Source organism: Manis javanica, chromosome 1 (assembly GCF_040802235.1).
Source record: "Manis javanica isolate MJ-LG chromosome 1, MJ_LKY, whole genome shotgun sequence".
Lineage (NCBI taxonomy): Eukaryota > Metazoa > Chordata > Mammalia > Pholidota > Manidae > Manis > Manis javanica.
Genome location: NC_133156.1, coordinates 153,276,445 through 153,300,318, shown reverse-complemented (window position 1 = coordinate 153,300,318; position 23,874 = coordinate 153,276,445).

Genomic DNA, 23,874 nt, shown 5'->3' with positions numbered 1-23,874 from the left:
AAAGCAAGTTTAAAATTAAAAGACCATTAAAGACTTAATTATTGTATTAGAAAAAGCAAGGCTATAAATACACTTGCTAAGAGTCAAATTATTGGAATTCAGGAGAGGTACAGCATAACAGTAATGGCAGAAGAAATATTTAAAGAAATTAGGTAAAAGTTAACAGAGACATGGGGCATTTCAGGTCTGGAAAACAATGGCAAAGTCTTGATATTTAACCTCTCTCTCACTCACTTTCCCCACAGAAAACATTACATCAACAAGGACAATTTCCGCATTTCTAGGAACCAGAAATGCAATTTTCAAATTACCTGTAACTGGAAGGGGAAAAGAAACCCACAGCTCCTACCATAGCAATCCTCTAGTTGTGAAGCATATAGAAGGGAAGGCTCAAGAGATCCCACGTAAAAAAAAGCATAAGCACACCACCAGAAAGATGATTTTCAGTAATAAACACCCTAATAAGGAACCCAACCAGGACTGCATAGTTTTTTTAGCCTTAGTAAAGGGAGAAGGACCAGATAGGTCACTTAGAAGTACTTCTTTTTGGAAGAATAAGATAGATAGAGAAGTGCTATACCATGAGATGACTCAGTGCTGAAAAGGAGAAAATGAGAGGAGAAATTAAGAATTTTACAGAGTGGAAGACATGCCAACAATTTGCCTCCTTACCCACTACCACCAACACCATTCATAAAATAAATTGCAGTTGGAGCACACTCAAACTAGGCATCCTGTTCATGAAAGAGTTGGGAATAAAGAATAGCAGGTCACCTTAATATAAAACAACTGCAACATGTCAGAAAACATGGGGAAGTAAATAAATGAATACATAAATTGAAAAACCTCTTCTGTTGATGAAAAGACTTGACAAGCAAACTAAACACAAATTTGAAGACAACAACAATATAAAACTCCAAACTATATTAAATATCCTCAGTCAAGAATCTGGAAATGTAGTGAAAGGCCTAGAATCAGAGATACAAAAGCAAAGAATAGATGTATAGAAAAGAGCTAGTTGATTGGATTCAGAAAAGAAATAAAGTTAAAACAAAATATATAAAATTAAAATTAAATTATAAGGTACCCAATAGAAGACAAACTCAAAAAATTTAAAAGGCTATTAAGAAATTTTTAAAAATGATATAAGACAAATAAGGGAATAGAACTATCAAAAAGAAAGTGGATAGAAATGGAAGACAGGCAAAAGCTTGAAACTATATAAAATAGGTGTTCCTGAAGAGTAAAATCAAAATAATTGAAAAAAATATTTAAAATTATAAATCAAAGAAAATGTTCCAGAAATAAAAGTGCTCCAACACATATTCTCTTAAAGTTATTAAATTTTAGAGATGAAGAAAAAAAGACCATCTGTGTCTCCAGACAAGGAAAGAAGGAAGGGAGGGAGGGAGGAAGGGAAAGAAAGAAGTTACGAAGGCAGAGGAATCAGACTGAGAGTTCTCAAAATAACATACAAAGAAAGGTAACAGGAGAGAATAATTTTCAAGAAACAAGGAATGAAAAACAAGGATAGCTATCTAGCCAAATTTCCCTAAAAGTAGAAAGTCCATAGACAGTTTTTCATGTGCCAAAATTCAGGGAATCAATGAGTATGAGTAGTTCCAGACGAAACTACCAGAGAATGGCTTTCATCCAGCCAAGGGTCACTCTAAACTGGCAAAAGGACTTACAGTGAATATTTGATATTTCTAATTGAAGAGCTAAGAACAATAAATTAAAGTATAACATGTAAACATTATGTTCTGGCAACTAAAACCAGGAGATAGCGGGAGAGAAAAGTGAGAAAGTAGGATAAGATCAGTGCTGTCGATGGAAGCAGAACGGTACCATTTAAAGCTGACAGGTGGTGAACAATAAAAAAAATGGAATTAAGGGCACAGAAAAAGTATTAATCCAAAGGTAATTATTAAATAAATATTTATATCTTCTCAAATACCAAAAGAAAAAATTTAAAAAGCCACATAGAAACAGTAAATATACCATCACATGCAAATTTTATTTCTACACAAGATAATAGACACAATTAAAATCATATATAGTAATCATATCAATAAATATGAATAGGATTAATGTACCTATGGAAAGAAAAAGATTTTATAATTGGCCTATAAAACAAAATACAACTCTCTACTACATACAAGACACACTTAAAATGCAATGATTCAAAAAAGCTAAAAATACAGGGATAAATAAATATTTACTGACAAACACAGGCAATAAGAAACCAGGGGTTGCAATCCTGATACTAGACAAAGTACACTTCAAAGCAAAGAGCATTAAATGAAGCAGAGGACACTTCATAATATTAATAGCCATGTTTCACATAAAATTCTGATATTTATGAATAATTATACACTGAAGAGGACAACCATATATATATTTTTAAAACCTATTGGTGAATGCCAAATGAAATAGAAGCAGTAATAACAAGACATTTTAAAATATCACTCTCAACATGAGACAAATCAAGCAAATAAAAAATAAGTAAGGATATAAAAAATTTAAATAATATGGGCAATAAGATTGACCTTTTTGATACACAACAACCTACACACTGATACTAAAGCATATTATTTCTTTTCAAATGTGCATAAAAACATTTACAAAAGTTGGAGATATACTAGGGCACTTGTAGGAACCTTTAAGAAAGGCTTTCTAAATATGAATAAAATTCCAGATTCTAAAAGAAAACATTGAAATTTTATTACATAAAATTGAAAAAAATCACACAGAAAAATACACCATAATCAGATACAGAAGACATGACAAACTGAGAAATCAAATCAGCAACACATATTACAGAAAAGATACTAATGTCTCTAATCTACAGAAAATGTTTTTAATATTAAGGGAAAAATGTATCTGCTCCAAGGCAAGACGTAATAACAGGAGATGATTTTCCTCCCCCTGAAACAACTTTAAAGCAGAAAAAATATGTGAGAAAAAAGGGTTTTCAAGACATGGTCATCGAGCAACAAAATACACTGATTCCTGATACATGAGAAAAAATGAAGTAAGCCCCATAATGGGCCCAGTTCACAGCCCTGAGCAGGTTTTCAGGACTTGGCATAAGGAAGAGAAACCCTGGTGGAGCTGGTGTGGACTCCTGGAGTGGAACAGATGGAGCTGAGAATCTTTAAAGTACTGAGAGGAAAGAAAACACCCATCAACCTAGAATTCAACACTCAACAAAAATATCTCATCTCCCACTGCTGAGGCAAGACCTTTCTGAATTGTCTACCCAAACATCTCCTAAAAACAGACAAAATAAAGACATCTTCAGATGTCCAAAAGCTGAAAGAATCTACCCACCAGACCTGAATTACACTAAAGAAAGTCCTACTGGCAAAGGGAAAAATGGCAGCAGGTAGAAATATGTGTCTTCAAAGGAGTCAAGGGCACTGAAAATGGTAACAACAAGTAAATGTCTGAGACATTAAAATCTCTATAGAAGATAATGGACTAAATAAAAATAGTAACAAACATGTTATGGGATTTATGCAAAATATAAAAATAAAATGCATGACAATGATAACCTGAAGGCTGGGAGAGAAGAAATAAAACTCTAAAATTGTAAGATATTATTCATGAAGTGGTATAATACCACTTAAAGGTAGACTGTGTTAAGTTAAAAATATGTACTGAAAACTCTAAAATGACCATCAAAATAACAAGAGTTATAGCTAATAAGCTAACAAAAGAGATAAAATGGAATAATTTAAAATTTATTTTAAAATTTAAAATTTTAAATAAATTAATTTTAATTCTAATTTAGGCACAAGAAGGCATAAAAGAAGGAAAAGAAGGACAAATGAGACAATATGAAACAAATAGCAATATAAAAACACAAATAGGTTAACAGTAAAAGGATGAAAAGAGAAGTCATGCCAACAGTAGTAGAAACGAAGCTGGAGTAACAAAGTTAATACCAGGTAAAGTGGACAAGAAAGCAAAGGGGGTCCATTCCCACCTATTACTCATTGTATTGTAGTTCTAGAAAGGGTAATAAGACAAGAAAAATAATACAGGTAAATCTACATCTTTAAATCTAGACTAAAATAAAGAAGTAAAATTGTCTTTATTTATAGATGATGAATCAGCTATTTGGAAAATCCAATAGAAACTATAAATAGCCTACCGACTTAGGACTAGTAAGTGATTTTAATCAGGAGGCAGGACACAGTTTTAAGAAACAGAAATGCATTGCATTTCAATATGTTAGCCACAAGAAATCAGAAAGTGATACTAAAAAGCCATACCATTTACAATAGCATCAAAAAACATGAAATATTTAGAGATAAATCTAACAGAAGATGTGCAAGATCTGTTAACATTAAACTATAAAATATGATATGAATCCTTTCTTTTCCTTTCTTTCCCTTTCTTTCCTCCTTACTGCTGCTGCTCCTGCAACTACAAAACATGAAAAAATGGTGACCATTAAAATACTGAAAAAAATGATATAAAAATTTAAGAAAACTTAAATGCATAGGTCAAAAACTCAATTTATGAGATGTCCAATTTAAATTATAAATTAAATAACCCCAAAATTTCCAAAAAGAAGTTTTTGATAAATTGACAAACTGATTCTAAAATTTATATATAAGCAAAGTGAACCTCAAATAATCAAAGCAATACTGAAAAAAATAAGCAAAATTAGTAGATTACCACTACCTGATTTCAAGAGTTATTATAAATCTACAGCAATCAATACTGTGAGCAGTAGGCATCAAGATAGAAAAGTTTATCAATAGAACATAATAGGGTGGTCAGAAATAGACACACACATTTTTTACAATTTTTTTAAATGAGACCTCATTTTTTACAAATGTGTGAAAGCAATTCAGTAGAGCAAAGAGAGTCTTCTCAACAATTTTTGCTTGGAAAATCAGTATTCAAAAAGATAAAGAAAATGAACTTTGATCTGTACCTCACATCTTATAAAAAAAAAACTAATGCAAAATGGGTCATGGACTTAAATAGAAAACTTAAACCAAAGCACTTCTAGGATAAAACCTAACAGAATTTTTTTTCATCTTTGGTTACACATACATTTCTTAGGTATGACACCAAAAACATATTCCATAAAAAGAAAAATTTGACAAAGGGAACATCAAAATTAAAATCATCTGCCCTTTGAAAGGAAGAGAAGCTACACACTGGGAGAAAATATTACAAATCATATATCGTCAATATATAAAGGACATCCAGAATAGAAAAAAAATGCTCAAAATTCATTACTAAGAAAAAGATTTGAAAAGAAATTTCATCAAAGAAGGTACATGAATAGCATATAAACACATGAAAACATGATCAATATCATTAGTCATTAGAGAAATGAAAATTAAAACCACAATGAGATACTGTAACTTTCCTACCAGAATGGGAAAACTTAAAATGACTGACTACACCCAGTGCTGTCAAGGATGTGGAAGAACTGGAACACTCATACACAAGCCTGTTTGAAAAACAGTTTTCAAAGTCATTTCTTAAAAATTTAAATATACATCTATTATATGATACAGTCATTCCACCACAAAGAATTTATTCAGAGAAAAAGAAATAAATGTCCACACAAAAAGTTTGACATGAATGTTCTGGGCAATTTTATTTGTAATAGCCAAAATCTTGAAACAGTGCAAATGTCTATCAGCACATGAATTGATAACATGAGGTATATCTATACTTTGGAATATTATTCAGGGAAAAAAAAACTTGATTCATGTAACAAAATTAATGAACCTCAAATTCACTGGCTAAAAATTAAGAAATAAGTGCAAACTGATCTACAGAGACAGAAATCAGATCAGCGATAGCTGAGGAATGGGAAAGGGTGTTGGTGGCAAGGAGGAGGGATTACAAAATGCACAAATAATTTTTGGAGGTGATGGATATGCACATCATCTTCAGTGGGTTTATGGTTTCCACATTACACACACATGCCAAAATGACCAAATTACACACTTTGAAAAGTGCATTTTTCTCAGATATTTATATTTCATTAACTCTATTAATAATTGAGGGATATGGGAAATTTTTTAATTTGTTTAGGAAAATGGGGAAACAAACAATCATAAAATTCACAAAAAAGGCCCTTAACACATATGAAAATAGAATAAAAGAAATGTACTTTCCTAATAAGAATTCCTAAAAAGATAAATGTAAATACTGAGACATTATTTCTCACTGATCAGGTTGATACAAATTCAAGAGCTTACAAATACAAAACAATCTGTTGGCAAAGCTGTCAATAAATAGTTCTCATACATTAATTTGGGATTGCCCCTATACAGGAGAATTTAGCAATTTCTATATATCCATTTACCTTTTTACCCAGAAAGTTCACCTCTAATAATTTATCCTAAATGTATACTTTCAAAAACACAATTATATATATGCAGAAGCTTATTTGTAATTGCAAACTATCGGAAACTTCCTAAATTTGCAATAGGAAATTTGTTGAATAAACTATTATATTTACAGAGTACTACACAGCTGTATGTAAAAATGAGAATGAGTTCTATGAACTGATACTGTGCAACTTCCAGGAAATGTTATTAAGAGAGAAAAAAATGCAAAAGTGCATTTATATTATGTATTGTGTAAGAAAGAATGGAATATGAGAAATCATATCTGCTTATCTTTGCAGAAAGAAACAAAAGAAGAAGAAATAAGCAAGCTATGAAATTGGGTACTACAATGGGTAGAGGAGAATGGGTGAAAGAGATATGGAAGGGAATTCTATATCTCTAGATGAAACTTCTTTTACATAATTTTGACACATGAAAGCATGTACCTATTCTACATATTTAAAAATTAAGTTAAATCAATAAGAGTGGGACAGTAGAAAAACCCTAACCCTTGAAACAAACTGAAACAACTGAGCCTCATTGCCTTTCAAACCACCATGGTACTGAGGGGAGGGGCAAGAGAGAAAGGGAGGGAGGGAGGGAGGGAGGGAATCTTATCTTGGTCTCTAGTGCCAGTCATCATTGGAAGAAATGAAGACTCTAGAGAAATGGTTATTAGGAAGAACTACATAAAAAATTGATGGGGACTTGCCCCATGGACACAGAGCCAGCTTAGCTGGCTAGCTAAATCTGGCACAAATCTGGGACAATTGAAAACCAAAATAATTACAGTCCTAAATTACAAATGAGTTGAAGAAATATGAAAATTAATCACTGCATACAAACAATGGTGAGTGGATGGAATGATGGATGGATGAGAAGGAAGGGGTCTAGCACACAGTAATATGACAAAGCCCATTTGGCAAATATGGAGATAGTACAGAATTTGAAAAATCATCATTTTGAAACAACATGGCAAAGATCAGGTAAGATCAATCAATGAATGCTAAATCTAGGGGAAAACTTTAATGAGGGATAGAATGTTTTCATGGTTTTAAGGTGTCTCCTTACAGACTGTTCAGAGTCAAGGGAGAAAAAATTTAATGATACACCAGAGAAATGTGGTAACACCTTGACCAGGTATGGTAGGTCCCCAGATATCCATCTCCAAGTACTCAGAACTTGTGGATATGCTACCCTTCATGGCAAAAGGATTTTACTGGTATGCTTCAGTTAAGGATTTTGAGATGGAGAGATTTTCCTGGGTTATCTGAGGGGCCCCAAGGTGACAACAAGGTTTTTATAAGAGGAAGATGGAGACAGTAAGAGTTAGAATCAGAGGAGATGTGACCATGGAAGCAGAAGCTGATTCAAAGAGACCAGCATTCAAGCTATGTAAGTGACCTCTAGAAGCTAGAAAAAGCAAGAAGAGGGATTCTCCCCCACAGCTTACAGAAAGAAGACAGATCTGTCAACCCTTTTAAGACTTCTGAACCAAGGTGATAAATTTGTGTTGCCTGAAATTCACTTAGTTTTATGGTAATTTTTTAAACATCAATAGGAAAATAAGATAGATTTTGGTACTTGGAAATGGGGTACTACTGTATCAAATACAGAAAAATATAAAAAATTGCAATTGGGAAATGGGCAGAGACTGGGAGAATATTGACAGCATTGTACAAAAAGTACAGACTGCCTTGACTAGTGTTAGTAGAAATGGATATCAACAACTCTGCTTGTGACAACTCCAAACAAAACAAGGAGTACGGTAGAGAAAACCCGCACAGCCTAGAGGATGCTTATTGCCATAGAAAGACTGTTGGTAAAAGATATATATGAAGGTTAAAGGTACCCCTGGTAAAGCCTCAGAAGAACAGGAGGAACATGTTATTGGAAATGGAGGGAAAGGGCGTCCTTGAGCTATAGAAGCTGGGGGAACTGCGCCATTATGTGGGAAGAACAACTTAGGAATGATGAGTTTGGATATTAACTGAGGAAATTTCCAAGCAAAGTGTTGAAGATACAGCCTGGTTTCTTGTTTCTCAGAGAAGCAAGCAGAATGCGAGGAGAGAGAATGAGGGAAGAACTGGCAAGTAAAAAGGAATCAGGACTTGATATAGAAAATTCACAGTCATTTCAGATTTCAAAAGATATTAAAATTAGTAAGTTTACTCTTAGAAAAGTGTGCTGTGAAGAGAAAGCCAAGGATGTGGCTGAGCATTTTGCTAGGTATGGGTGAGACTCTGGATATAATCCATCCTGGGGCAAAACTCCCCTCTGTGCATCTGTGAAACTAGAAACCAGTCACAGTATCCACAGTACAATACAGTGGTGGGTACTACTGGGAAGGGCTGAAAGGTTAGCACATTCAGTGCCCAGATGCTCTCTGAAAATACTGCCATGTTCTTCATGATACCCTTGGCCATCTAAGCAGACATTTAGAGTAGAGCTGGGATTATTCAGAAAAATCTGTGAAGAAATCTCTTGTATAATAGAATAAGTTCTTGAGTAAACTGTACCAATGGAAACACTGCCAGCTTGGACTCAAAGGGAAAAAAGAGCACAACATGAAGTCTGTTGGACTCCTCAAATTCTACAGGCAGGAAACACTGATGCAGCTGCCAGCAGCAAGCATGAACCACCCTTCATGAAGAAGGGAGAATGACCCCAAGGCAAAGCCACAAGCCAGAAGGGAGGCGTCAGACTGCCTGGCATTATTACTCCCAGGCCTTGAGACCTCATGTTATTTGCCTGAATTGTTAATTGCTTGAAACTGGGGATTCCTTATTTCTTTCCATTTTCTATCTTTTTGAATGGAAATTTTTTTCATCCATTTGGGCTGCTATCATGAAGGGGTAGCTTAAACAACAAACATTTATTTCTCATAATTCTGACATCTGGGAAGTCCAAAATCAGAGCACCGGAAGATTTGATATCTGGTGACAACCCATTTCCTGGTTCATAGAAAACCATCTTCTTGCTACGTCCTCACTGGGAAGGAGTGACAGAGATCCTAGGGTCTGTTTCATAAGAGAACTAATCCCATTCATGAGGGTACCACCTCATGATTTAATCATCTCCCAAAGGCCAAACTTCCTAATATCATCACACTGGGGTTAGGAATTCAGCATATGAACTTTGGGAGCACACAAGTGTTCAGTAACAGAAATGTCTAAATGCCCGACCCACCACTGTAGTGTACTGTGGATACTGTGACTTGTTTCTAGTTTCACAGATGCACAGAGGGGGGTTCTGTCCCAGGATAGATTGTACCCAGAGTCTCACCCATACCTAATACAGATTATTTTAATGAGAATTCAAATATTTGAATGAACAAAACTTAAATGAGGTTGTGATTTGTTGCTATAATGCTTGAAATGCTGGGGGATCTTGGAATGGGGTGAATATATTTATCATATTGAACAGACATGAATTTTGGGGAGCCAGTAGGCAGACTGTGGCCACCCCAAAGATGGCTACCATCTAATCCCAGAACCTGTGACTATGTTAGCTTTCAGGGCAAAAGGGGTTTTTCTGATATGGTTAAGAACCTTGAGATGGAGAAAATTTACAGGATTATTTAGGTGGGCCCTATGTAATCACAGGCTCTTTATAATAGAAAGAGGTAATCAGGAGAGACAGAGTCAGAGAAGAATGGGAAATAGACGTCAGAATTATGCAGAACCATGACCCAAGAAATGTAGGCATCATCTAGAAGCTATAAAAAGCAAGGAAATGGACTGCCCTGCAGTCTTTAGAAAGAAAGCGGCCTTTCCAACATATTTTATATTTTTGAACTCCAGAAATCTAAAATTATAAATCTTTGTTGTGTTAAGCCATTAAGTTATGGTAGTTTGTTGGAGCAGCAATAAGGAACAAATATAGAATTTAGTCTGTATCAGTTGGGACTCAACCAGAGAAACAAGCCCATAGGAAACATATATGTATTTATTACAAAAAGTGGGCTTATACAATTATGGGGGCTAACTAGGCAGGTACAAATGCCCATAAGGAAGACCATCAGGAAAGGCAGGCGGGACTTTGGGGCATAAGCTAAACCTGCTGTCTACAGGAAGAATGTCTTCTCCTTCAGGGAACTCAGAGAAGCCACAACTCTGCTTTAAAAACCTTTTAACTAATTGAATTAGGCCTAGACAAATTATCTGGGACAATCTTCCTTATTTAAAGTCAACTGATTATGGACGTTAATCACATCTACAGAATACCTAAGAGTGACACCTAGAGTAGTGTTTGAGTAATTGAAGACTGTACCCAAGCTAAATTGATGTATAACATTGACCATCACACCAGTAAATGAAACTAACATTACCCAATAAAGAACGTATAGATATGGTGTGTTCCAGAAGTGATACTCTCAGGACACAACTAAACAGCATTCAACAAAACTGTTAAAACCTTTAATCCCAAAAAAATATAGACAAACACAAAATGAGAATGGTGCGATTTTTAAAAATGTTAGCAAGGGGATGGTTTTAGACTCTTCATAAGTGTCAATTTTTTTAAGGAATGGAAAGACTATGGAAATGTTGCAAATTAGAGAAGGCCAAGGAGACATAAATAAATACAATACCCAATTCAAGACTGAAATTTCTACTTGCAAGGGAGGAAAATGCTATAATTGGCATTACTGCATAAATGGACAAAATTGGAATATAAATAGTAGGTTAGATCAGATATAAATGTAAGCTTTACCGACATTAATAACTGTGCTCTTTTTAAGTAAGATAATACCATTTTCTTAGGAAATATACCCTGAATTATTTAAGGGGTAAAGCCATAGGTATGTAAACTATCTTCAAGTTGTTGAGAAATAAATTTGTGTGTGTGTGTATGTGTGTGTGTGTGTGTGTGTGTGTGTATGCATGTATAGAGGAAGGTTCTCAATCATTATTTATACAATAAATAGAGGATTTTCAAAAGGAAAAAGTTGAATTCTTGGATGATGAAAAGAAATAAGAAAAGGCATCGAATTTACAAGTGTGAGATAAAGGTAAGAAAAAATCATATACTTCATACAAAATTAATACAAATGTAAAGTTTCTAGAATTTTTCTAATTAACACTTGCAAACTCTTGTGCTATATTTGGTGACCCTTGGGTCTTCCAAGAGTAATTCTAGAATCCACTAGTTTTGACAATGTATAAAGTGAATTTGCTATAATTCAATATGTAGCTACAACTTTGGTATAACAAAGTACATTAAATTTTACATTAAAGACATGGTTGTGTATTATAGATTTGACAAATTCTAAGTCAAATTTCGATCAAAGACCTGAATATTCAGATACTATAATTATTAAAGAATAGTCTTTGTTGTTCTTCATTTTTGAGGCTTGAATTATTCATTCTTTTTGAGTATTCAAACAAATTTAAAATTCATATTTAAATCTTGCAATATCAATTCAGTATATGGTATCCAAGTAATTAGCATAATGATACATTCATGAATGGGAAAGCAACTTCCCCTGTGTGTAATGGTTGAGTAACAGCAGTTTCAGAAAGAAACATAAGCATTATGAGACAAAATAACACATCCTGGAGCAAAACAAAATGCAATGCCATCTACCACTTAATTTTCAATTCCCTGCCACAGTTTCTTTTATTCATCATACATCATACTGCAAACTAGTGAATTTCAAAAGTACTGGATAAAACTACACTGTCCACCTAAAACTTTCTTTTCCTTAATGATATATGCATATTATTGGGTCTCAAATATTCTCAAATTTTTTTGAGTCTTCTTATATATAATTGGAAGACATCAGAGTACCCTTACTCTAGGGAGAGATATGGAAAACTATCTTCATTTATTACTTGAAAGTGTTTTAAGAAATAGGACCACATTCTGGTCATGCTATAGAATGATTTTCTAGACCACAACTTTCTTCCAGTAATTAGCTCTGCAGTCCTAACTCTTCAATAAAAAGTTCCTGAGACTGGGGTGTCATCATGATGGTGACATATGTCATTCTTGACTTCAGTCTCCTTTGCAAGAGGACAAAGTAGGAACTACCCATAGACAAGGCACCACTGTGAAAACTCCAGAACCTGAGGGTGAGGCTAAAGCACCCCATGACAACAGAAACTGAGAAGGACCAGGTTAGCAGGGTAACAAGGGCTACACTTTGATAGCATAGCCCCTCCCCCAGGCTGGCACAGTGCCACACTGAAAGAGTTACCCTGGGCTTACAGTTTACCCTGCAGGAAAAAGAGAACCCCAAGTACACAGCCAGCTTTCTCCATTATTGCAGGAAGCTTCCCAGGAAGGCCATTCAGGTCTCACCATAGAGTGATCACTGGGAGAATCTGGAGAGTTCAACCACTGGGGATCAGAGAGTGACAAAGAAGGGAGTGGAGCTAATAGCAGCCATTGCTCAGATCTTGGAAGACTGCATTGTTAGAGATCTCAACCAGCAGCTTTGACCATCTTCAGAGCTGAACCAAGAGCTATGTCTGACCAGGGAGCTCTTTAGGCAGCTCTCTGCCTGATTTGAATCTCCAGCCAAAGGACCATAACAGCTGTGGAGACAATTCTATGGCCCTGCCCAGGCAGGAGAACAAATTTTCATTTCTGCCCAACCACTGACCATCACCTCTAGTCCCACCCCTCCAAGAAGCATGACCACATATTCCTGGCAGCCACAGAGCACATCTACAACCAGCATAAACAGGAAACCACGTCAGTACCTCTGCCTAAATGTTAAGCATAGCTTATTATCTTGCATAAACATGGAGCCTGAAGAGTGACCCTGAGCAGCCTCCGAGCCCAAGCTATGGTACCACGCAGCGCCAGAGCACAGACTGAAACCCCATCTAGCAATGGAGCCCAGCATATGGCTCTATTCAGTTGCTGAACACAGCCTGCAGCCTTGCCTAGACAGGAAGCCCAGCCAGTAATTCCCACCCAGTTGCTTAACCTGTGGCCCAACACAATCAGAAAGTCTAGACAGGAACCCTACCTGACCATGGAGCATGGCTTGCAGCCTCACCCCCAACTGTAGGGCACATCTGGAGGCCCCACCCAATCAGAGATCCCAGCCAGTGACCTCATCTAACAGTGGAGAACAGCTAATGACCTACCTGATCACAAAACTCAATTTAAATCTCATCAAACTTTGGGGCACAGACTGCAGCCCTGCCCTATAGCAGAGCACAGCCTGAAGCCCTGTTGGACCATGCAGTTCAGCCTGTGGCCCCACCTGATTTCAGAGTAAAGCCAGAAGCACCATCTGGTCAGAGAACATAGCTGGAGGGCCCACCCAAAAAGGAGCAATTGCAGAGCATGGCCCACCATCCTGCACAATTGCAGAATCCAACCAGTGAGGCTTCCCTGCCAGGGAAGAGAGCCTGTGACCCTGTTCAAACAGAGGTGATAGCAGATCATAGCTAATGACCCTACCTGATCATAAAATAAAGCCAGCAGCCCCATTCAACCAGGGACACACCTAGTGGTCTGACTTGAATGCAGAGCCCAGCCAGCATGTCCAACCAACCATGGAGCACAGCCAGTGTCAACAGCCCTGACCTCAGAGCATGGGCAACAGCCTTGCCCAATTAGAGACCCCAGTAGCAAGCCCAACCTACTCACAGACACTACTAGCTGACCCCTCCAAGACCCTAAGCTGAGTGAACATAATCTCAAGAGTGAAAGGTTGAAAGCTTTCTCTCAAGATCAGGAGCATAACAAGGGTGCCCACTTTCACCATTCCTATTCTGCATAGTACTAGAAATCTTAGCCAGAGCAATCAGGCAAGAAAAAGAAATAAAATAAAAATCCAAATCAGAAGGGAAGATTTAAAATTCAGTCTATTTGCAGATAACATGACCTTATACATAGAGAACACTAAAGATTCCACCCAAAAACTGATAGAACTCATCAATAAATTCAGTAAAATTGCAAGATATAAAATAAACATTCAAAATATGTTGCATCTCTATAAACTAACAACAAACTTTCAGGAAAAGAAGTTAAGACAACAGTCCCACTTACAATAATATCAAAAATAATAAACTGCCTGAGAATAAATTGAACAAAGGAGATAAAAAATCTATACAGTGAAAACTACCAGACACTGATGAAAGATCTTAAAGACATAAATAAATGGAAAGATATCCCATTCTCATGCATAGGAAAGTCAATATTGTTATATGTCCATACTATTCCAACAATCTAAAGATTCAACGAAATCCATGTCAAAATTCCAATGGCATTTCTCACAGAAATAGAATAAGCAATCCTAAAATTTTGTATGGAACCACAAAAGACCCTGAAGAGTCACAGCAATCTTAAGAAAGAAGAACAAAGCTGCAGGCATGACACTTCCTGGTTCCAAACTATATTATAAAGCTATAGTAATTAAAACAATATGGTACTGGCATAAAAATGGACACATAGGTCAATGGAAAAGAATACAAAATAAGTAAAGCCACATTTATATGGTCAACTACTATTTAGTGAAGGAGCTAAGAATACTCAATGGGGAAAAGATAGTCTTTTTGTTAAATAGGGCAGGAATACTGGATGTTCACATGCAATAGAATGAAACAGGACTACTATCTTATACCATACATAAAAATTAATTCAACATGGGGATCATGGGAAGATGGCAGCATGAGTAGTTCAGAGGAAATCTCCTCCCCAAAACATATATATTTATGAAAATACAATAAATACAACTATTCATAAAAAAGACACCAGTGGATGCAGTACAATGACCAGGATACATCTACATCTGCGAGAACTCAGCATCACATGAAGGGGGTAAGATACAAGCTGCGGCCAGGTGGGACCCGAACGCTCCCCCACCCCAAAACCCGGCAGGAAGAAAGGAGTCAGAATGGGGAGGGAGTGAAAGCCCAGGACTGCTAAACAACCAGCTCTAGAAATCCGCACCCGGAATGTAGACACAAGGTGCACGGGGTGCTGGATATTAGAGAAATGGAAAAGCAAAACCTGGAGGCACATCCCCACAACTGGCGCCCCTGAGACAAAAGAAAAGCGAGTGCTTTCTGCAAGTCTTAAAGAGACAGGGATCCCATAGCTGAACAAAGTTGTCCCAGCAGCTGGGAGTACCAGGGAAACTTAGGCACCCTAAATGGAGGCAGTGCAGCTCTGAAGCCCCTCACAGGACGAGGCAGCCTGCCACTCGTAACTCCAACTGGTGCGGACCCCAACACACGGGCCCAGTAGCAGGAGAGTGGGAGCATGCGCCAGGGGTGGAAGTGCTAGAAGGAACCGAGAGCAGATCCATGCACTGCAGGGCTAGCCCGCAGCAGCGCAACCGAACAGCCCAGGTGCGGCTAGTGCACACCGGCAGCAGTGAAGCCAGAGCCCGGTAGAAACATGCTCAGAAAAGCCCCGCATGCACCAGCAGCAGAGCCAGAGGGAGCAGGCGTGCTCCCAGGAGTCGACCGGAATCTCAGCCCAATCCACAGCCCCCGGGGCCAGACCCAAGGGCTGCTGCTGCCACACAGCTGTCCAGCAGGGTCACCGCTAGCATGGAGGAGCACACCTGGTGTGCCTGCCACTCCCTGCAGGGCTCCGTGCTGCTCTGATGGACACCCCCCCCCCACAGCAGCTTAGGAGATCAACCCAGTGGCCACTCCAGGAGTGCAGGTAGTCGTCACAGGCAGCAGAGAAGGGCATGGCATCCAGCAAGCAGGAAAGGACTTTCTTCTCCCAGCTGACACACCCACAACCTGCCTACAGCCACTGCAATCACCATGAAAAGGCAAAAAAATCTGGTCTAGACCAAGATAGTTACACCTGAGAAAGGATCTGCAGAGGCAGACCTGGTTAGAATTTGAAAAGAATTCAAAATAAAAATCATAAACATGCTGACAGAGCTGCAGAGAAATATGCAAGAGCTAAGGGATGAAGTCTGGAGGGAGATCACAGAGGTCTGGAGGGAGATTACAGAAGTGAAACAAACTCAGGAAGGATTTGTAAGCAGAATGGATAAGATGCAAGAGGCCATTGATGGAATAGAAACCAGAGAACAGGAACACATAGAAACTGATGCAGAGAGAGATAAAAGGATCTCCAGGAATGAAACAATATTAAGAGAACTGTGTGACCAATCCAAAAGGAACAATATCTGCATTATAGGGGTACCATAGGAAGAAGAGAGAGAAAAAGGGATAGAAAGTGTCTTTGAAGAAATAATTGCTGAAAACTTCCCCAAACTGGGGGAGGAAATAGTTGCTCAGACTACAGTGGCACACAGAACTCCAGAGCGACAGGATCCAAAGAGGTCAACACCAAGACACATAATAATTAAAATGGCAAAAATCAAGGACAGGGACAGTGTATTAAAGACAGCCAGAGAGAGTAAAAAGGTCACCTACAAAGGAAAACTCATCAGGCTATCATCAGACTTCTCAACAGAAACCTTACAGGCCAGAAGAGAATGGCATGATATATTTAATGCAATGAAACAGAAGGGCCTTGAACCAAGGATACTGTATCCAGCATGATTATCATTTAAATATGAAGGAGGGATTAAACAATTCCCATACAAGCAAAAGTTGAGGGAATTTGCCTCCCACAAACCACCTCTACAGGGTATCTTAGAGGGACTGCTCTAGATGGGAGCACTCCTAAAAAGAGCACAGAACAAAACACCCAACATATGAAGAATGGAGGAGGAGGAAAAAGAAGGGAAAGAAATAATCATCAGACTGTGTATATAACAGCTCAATAAGTGAGTGAGGTGAGACAGTAAGGTAGTAAACAAGTTAACCTTGAACCTTTCTTAACCACAAATCTAAAGCCTGCAATGGCAACAAGTACTTATCTTTCAATAATCACCCTAAATGTAAATGGACTGAATGTACCAATCAAAAGACACAGAGTAATAGAATGGATAAAAAAGCAAGACCCATCTACATGCTGCTTACAAGAGACTCACCTCAAACCCAAAGACATGCACAGATTAAAAGTCAAGGGTTGGAGAAAGACATTTCATGCAAACAACAGAGAGAAAAAAGCAGGTGTTACAATACTAGTATCAGATAAAATAGACCTCAAAATAAAGAAAGTAACAAGAGATAAAGAAGGACATTACAAAATGATAAAGGGCTCAGTCCAACAAGAGGATATAACCATTATAAACATATATGCACCCAATACAGGAGCACCAATTTTTGTGAAACAAATACTAACAGAATTAAAGGAGGAAATAGAATGCAATGCATTCATTTTGGGAGATTTTAACACATCACTCACCCCAAAGGACAGATCCACCAGACATTAAATAAGTAACAACACGCTAGAACAGATGGACCTAATAGACATCTATAGAATTCTACATCCAAAAGCAACAGGATACACATTCTTCTCAAGTGCACATGGAACATTCTCCAGAATAGACCACATATTAGGCCACAAAAAGAACCTCAGTAAATTCCAAAAGATTGAAATCCTACCAGCCAACTTTTCAGACCACGAAGGTATAAAACTAGAAATAAATTGTACAAAGAAAGCAAAAAGGCTCACAAACACATGGAGGCTTAACAACATGTTCCTAAATAATCAATGGATCAATGACCAAATTAAAATGGAGATCCAGCAATATATGGAAACAAATGACAACAATAACATAAAGCCCCAACTTCTGTGGGACGCAGCAAAGGCAGTCTTAAGAGGAAAGTATATAGCAATCCAGGCATATTTAAAGAAGGAAGAACAATCCCAAATGAATAGTCTAATGTCACAATTATTGAAATTGGAAAAAGAAGAACAAATGAGGAAAACAATTCCATTCACAATAGATCAAAGAGAATAAAATACCTAGGTATAAACCTAACCAAGGAAGTGAAAGACCTATAACCTGAAAACTACAAGACACTCTTAAGAGAAATTAAAGAGGTCACTAACAAATGGAAAGTCATCCCATGCTTCTGGCTAGGAAGGATTAATATCGTCAAAATGGTCATCCTGCCCAAAGCAATATACAGATTCAATGCAATCCCTATCAAATTACCAACAGCATTCTTCAATGAACTGGAACAAATAGTTCAAAAATTCATATGGAACCATCACTCGAATAGCCAATGCAATCCTGAGAAGGAAGAATAAAGTTGGGGGGGATTTTGCTCCCCAACTTCAAGCTCTACTACAAAGCCACAGTAATCAAGACAATTTGGTACTGGCACAAGAACACAGCCACAGATCAGTGGAACAGAATAGAGACTCCAGACATTAACCCTAACATATATGGCCAATTAATATTTGATAAAGGAGCCATGGACATACAATGGCAAAATGACAGTCTCTTCAACAGATGGTGCTGGCAAAACTGGACAGCTACATGTAGGAGAATGAAACTGGACCATTGTCTAACCCCATATACAAAGGTAAACTCAAAATGGATCAAAGACCTGAATGTAAGTCATGAAACCATTAAACTCTTGGAAAAAAACATAGGCAAAAACCTCTTAGACATAAACATGAGTGACCTCTTCTTGAACATATCTCCCCGGGCAAGGAAAACAACAGAAAAAATGAGCAAGTGGGACTACATTAAGCTGAAAAGCTTCTGTACAGTGAAGGACACCATCAATAGAACAAAAAGGAACCCTACAGTATCGAGAATATTTTCATAAATGACAGATCCGATAAAGGATTGACATCCAAAATATATAAAGAGCTCACATGCCTCAACAAACAAAAAGCAAATAATCCAATTAAAAAATGGGCAGAGGAGTTGAACAGACAGTTCTCTAAAGAAGAAATCCAGATGGGCCAACAGGCACATGAAAAGATGCTCCACATCACTAATCATCAGAGAAATGCAAATTAAAACCACAATGAGATATCACCTCACACCAGTAAGGAGCGCCACCATCAAAAAGACAAACAACAACAAATGTTGGTGAGGTCGTGAAGAAAGGGGAACCCTCCTACACTGCTGGTGGGAATGTAAACTAGTTCAACCATTGTGGAAAGCAGTATGGAGGTTCCTCAAAATGCTCAAAATAGAAATACCATTTGACCCAGGAATTCCACTTCTAGGAATTTACCCCAAGAATACAGCACTCCCGTTTGAAAAAGACAGATGCACCCATATGTTTATTGCCGCACTATTTACAATAGCCAAGATATGGAAGCAACCTAAATGTCCATCAGTAGATGAATGGATAAAGAAGATGTGGTACATATACACAATGGAATATTACACAGCCATAAGAAAAAAACAGATCCTACCATTCGCAACAACATGGATGAAGCTAGAGGGTATTATGCTCAATGAAATAAACCAGGTGGAGAAGGACAAATACCAAATGATTTCACTCATATGTGGAGTATAAGAACAAAGGAAAATTGAAGGAACAAAACAGCAGCAGAATCACAGAACCCAAGAATGAACTAACAGTTACCAAAGGGAAAGGGACTGGGGACGATGGGTGGGAAGGGAGAGATAAGGGTGGGGAAAAAGAAATAGGGCATTACAATTAGCATGTATAGTGCGTGGGGGACACGGGGAGGGCTGCGCAACACAGAGAAGACAAGTAGTGATCTTACAGCATCTTACTACGCAGATGGACAGTGACTGTGAAGGGGTATGTGGGGGGTACTTGGTGAAGGGGGGAACCTAGTAAACATATGTTCTTTCTGTAATTGTAGATTAATGATACCAAAATAAAAAATAAAATAAAATAATAATAATAATATAATAAAAAATAAAAATAAATTTTAAAAAAATTAAAAATAAAAATAAAAATAAAAAAATTAATTCAACATGGATTGAAGACTTGAATGTAAGACCTTGAGAGTATAACCCCTAGAAGAAAACATAGGGAATAAGCTCTTTGACATCAGTCTTGGCAATGAGTTTTTGAACATAACATCAAAAGTACAAGTAACAATAGCAATAATTAACAAATGGGACAAACTTAAAATCTTAGATTAGCAAAAGAACAATTAACAAATGAAAATTCTCCCAGAATGAAAGAAAATATTTGTACTCCACATATTGATAAGAAGTTAATATCCAAAATATACAAGAAAATCATATAAATCAATAACAATTTTTTTTTTAAGTTTAGGTCAGCAAATGGGGATTAATGAATGCCTAGCCTAACTGCAGTTTCAACCTCCCCTGGAAATGTAGTCTTAGCAGTTAATCGTGAGTTTTCTGGTGAACACCTATGAGGAAATCTGTTACCTGAGTCCTCTCCTTCCCTGGAAAAGAAGGTGAGGTAATCTACATGAAAAGACCTGCTCTTCCTCCTGAGGGAGGGTGACCTTGCCCAAACCAATCCATTCTTTTCTTTTGCTAATAACTTCTTGCCCCACTCTCCTGTCTATAAAAACCTCCCCTTTTGTACAACTCCTCAGAGTATCTCTATACTTGCTGGATGGGATGTTGCCTGATTTATGAATTGCTTAATAAAACCAATTAGATCTTCAAATTTACTTGATTGAATTTTGTTTTTTAACAGCAAAAAAGCAAATAGTCCTGTTAGAGAACAAGCAAAGAACTTGAATAGACATTTTTCTCAGCAAAACATACAAATAGCCAAAGGTACATGAAAAAGTGCTCAACATCACTAATCCTCAGGGAAATGCAAATCAAAACCACAGTGAGACATTACTTCACACCTTTCTGAATGGCTACTATCAAAAGAACAAGAGATACCAAGTGCCAGTGAGGATTTTGTGAAGTGGGAACATTTGTACACTGTCAGTAGAAATTTAAGTTGCTATAGCCACTATGGAAAACAGTATGGAGGTTTCACAATATATTAAAAATAGAACTACCGTATTATCCAGCAATTCCACTTTAGGTATTTATTTAAAGGAAACAAAATCATTCTCTTTTCAAAGAGCAATGAACCCCCATGTTCTTTGCAGCTTAATTCGCAAGAGCCAAGTCATGAAAACACCTAATTATTCATCAATAAATGAACAGATAGTGAATATATAGTATTCAGCTATAAAAATGAAGGAAATACTGCCACTTTCCACAAAGGAGATGAAACTTGAGGATATTTAGTATCCTCAGTCACTTAGTACACAAGTGAAATAAGTCAGATGGAGAAAGATAAATGCTGTATGATCTCACTTTCATGTGGAAATATTTTTTTAAACTGATGGCAACAGAGTAGATTGGTGGTTGCCAGAGGCAGGAGGTGAGACAGTGAAGGAAATGGGCAAAGGTGGTCAGAGGATACAAACTTCTAGTTACAAGATTAATAAGTTCCAGAATCTAACATATAACATGGTGACTATGGTTAGCAATATTGTATTGTATACCTGAAAGTTGCCAAGAGACTAGATCTTAAAAGTTCTCACCACATACACACAAAAATGGCAACTACGTGAGATAGTAAATGTGTTAACTAACCTTTCTGTGTAATCATTTCACAATTTGTATGTATATCAAACTATCACGTCATACTCCTTAAACTTACATAATGTATTATATGCCAGTAACAATCTCAGTAAAGCTACAGAAAATTTAAACCTCAAAAAAATTTTTTTTGATAAAGCCATTTATTGGCATTAGATGAGGGAGAATCATTGAAGATACCCTAAAATACAACACTGGTCATCAAGAACCCTCATATTACCCATACCCATACAGATGGAAATCTAAAATGCTCTCAGTAAATGAAGAATTTCAACATCTTTCATTCAATAGTCTTCAATTTATAGTAGAACTAATGTATGTTTTCTCTGAGCTCTGAAAGCCAGATTCCTAAATCCAGTTAAAGTGCTTTGAAGTCTCCAGAATATTCTTAGTGTGCAAGCACAAGTGCTTTTTCCCTGACATCTGCTCAGAAACTGAGATAAATTATCCCATGTATAAAACCTATAAATGAGTGGAACCTGAAAGAACAGATATTTATTGTGAAAGCATATATTGCATTGCCGTCATGTCCAAATTCATTCCGTTTTTATGATTTGTTCTCATAAATTAAAATCTTAAGGAAGATCTTAATGAACAAGACAGATTTAAATGCACGCTAGATATCTAGATTAGAAAAAAACAGATAATGGAAAACTGAAAAACAAAGGTTTTGAAAAAATTATTTATTGTATCAAAAGTATCAATATGAAATTTGAGGCAGTCAGCATTCACTAAAAAAATTACTGTAAGACTAAGGTTTCAAAAGCATACTTATTTCTAGGCATTAAATTTTTGTTATAACTTTTTATTTTTTGATGCCTGAAAAAACTCAAGAGCACATTTACACAGCTGTTCAGTGGAAATGCAAACATATAATTGACCTAAAATGCAAAAAGGAGAAGGCATAGATCTTATCCAGTTTTAAAAATCTTTTTAACAAATTTCAAAATACTAAATCCCAGTTTAGTTGGATGCCATAATCTTCCTGATAAATATATAGGTAACATTAAAAACAAGGAGGAAGGAAAATACGGGTTTAGATAACAGATCTGGAGTCATGCCCAACCCTCCTCTATAGTTGACTCCAAATAACAATGGAGACAATGCCAGGAATCTGGCAGCATGAGTGTGATCTCACCATCATCAGGGCGTGCAGTCATGCTTTTAGGCTTCTTTTTTTTTTTTTGGTAAGAGCCCTTAACATGAGGTCTGCCCTCTTAATAGATATTTAAATGTTCATTTATTGTTATCTATATGCACAATGTTACATATCAGATCTCTAGAAGTTATCTTTCAAAGTAAATTTTTTACACACATTGATTAACAACACCCCACATTCCCCCTTGCCCCAGCCCCTGGGAATCAACAGTCCTTCCTTTACTTCTGTAAGTTTGACTATTTTAGACACATCATAAAGTGGAATCAGAAATTGGAGCCCTTCTACACCGTTGGTGGGAGCACAAAATAGTACAGCTGCTGTGGAAAACAGTACAGGTTCCTCAGAAAATAAAAATGGAACCACCATGAGATCTAGGAATCCCACTTTCAGGCTTTTATCCAAAAGAATTGAAGTCAGGATCTCAAAGAGGTATTTGCACTCCCATGTTCACTTCATGCTATTCACTGTAGCCAAGATGAGGAAACAACCTAAACATCCATCAACTAATGAATGGACAAAGAAAGTGTGGTATATACACAAGAGGTGGTACTATTCAGCTTTCAAAAAGAAGGGGACCCTGTAAGATGTGACAACAGGGATGGACCTTGAGGTATTCATGCTCAGTGAGATGAGCCTGGCGACACTCTTGTTCATAGAGCCTTTCTAGTGCTTCCTCCTCCTCCCCACCTCCCCTTATTCTTTTTCTCACTCTCTTTTCAACCCCAAATCCCTCGCCCACAGGGCAACTGAGATTTTGCTGGAGCACGTTCAACAGCTAACCCAAGTGCTACCACTGCAGCCACCAGACCTGATCCTATTAAAGCGCCCTCAGAGGCAGCCACGGGCAGAGCAGTGCAGCCCCTGGAGTCAGAACTTCATTTCATCCCGTCACCGCTCTTTGCCCCCTGACTGACTTGAATCATTTGAATACTGAAGAGGTTTAACAGGAGCATCTCAAATGCATCTTC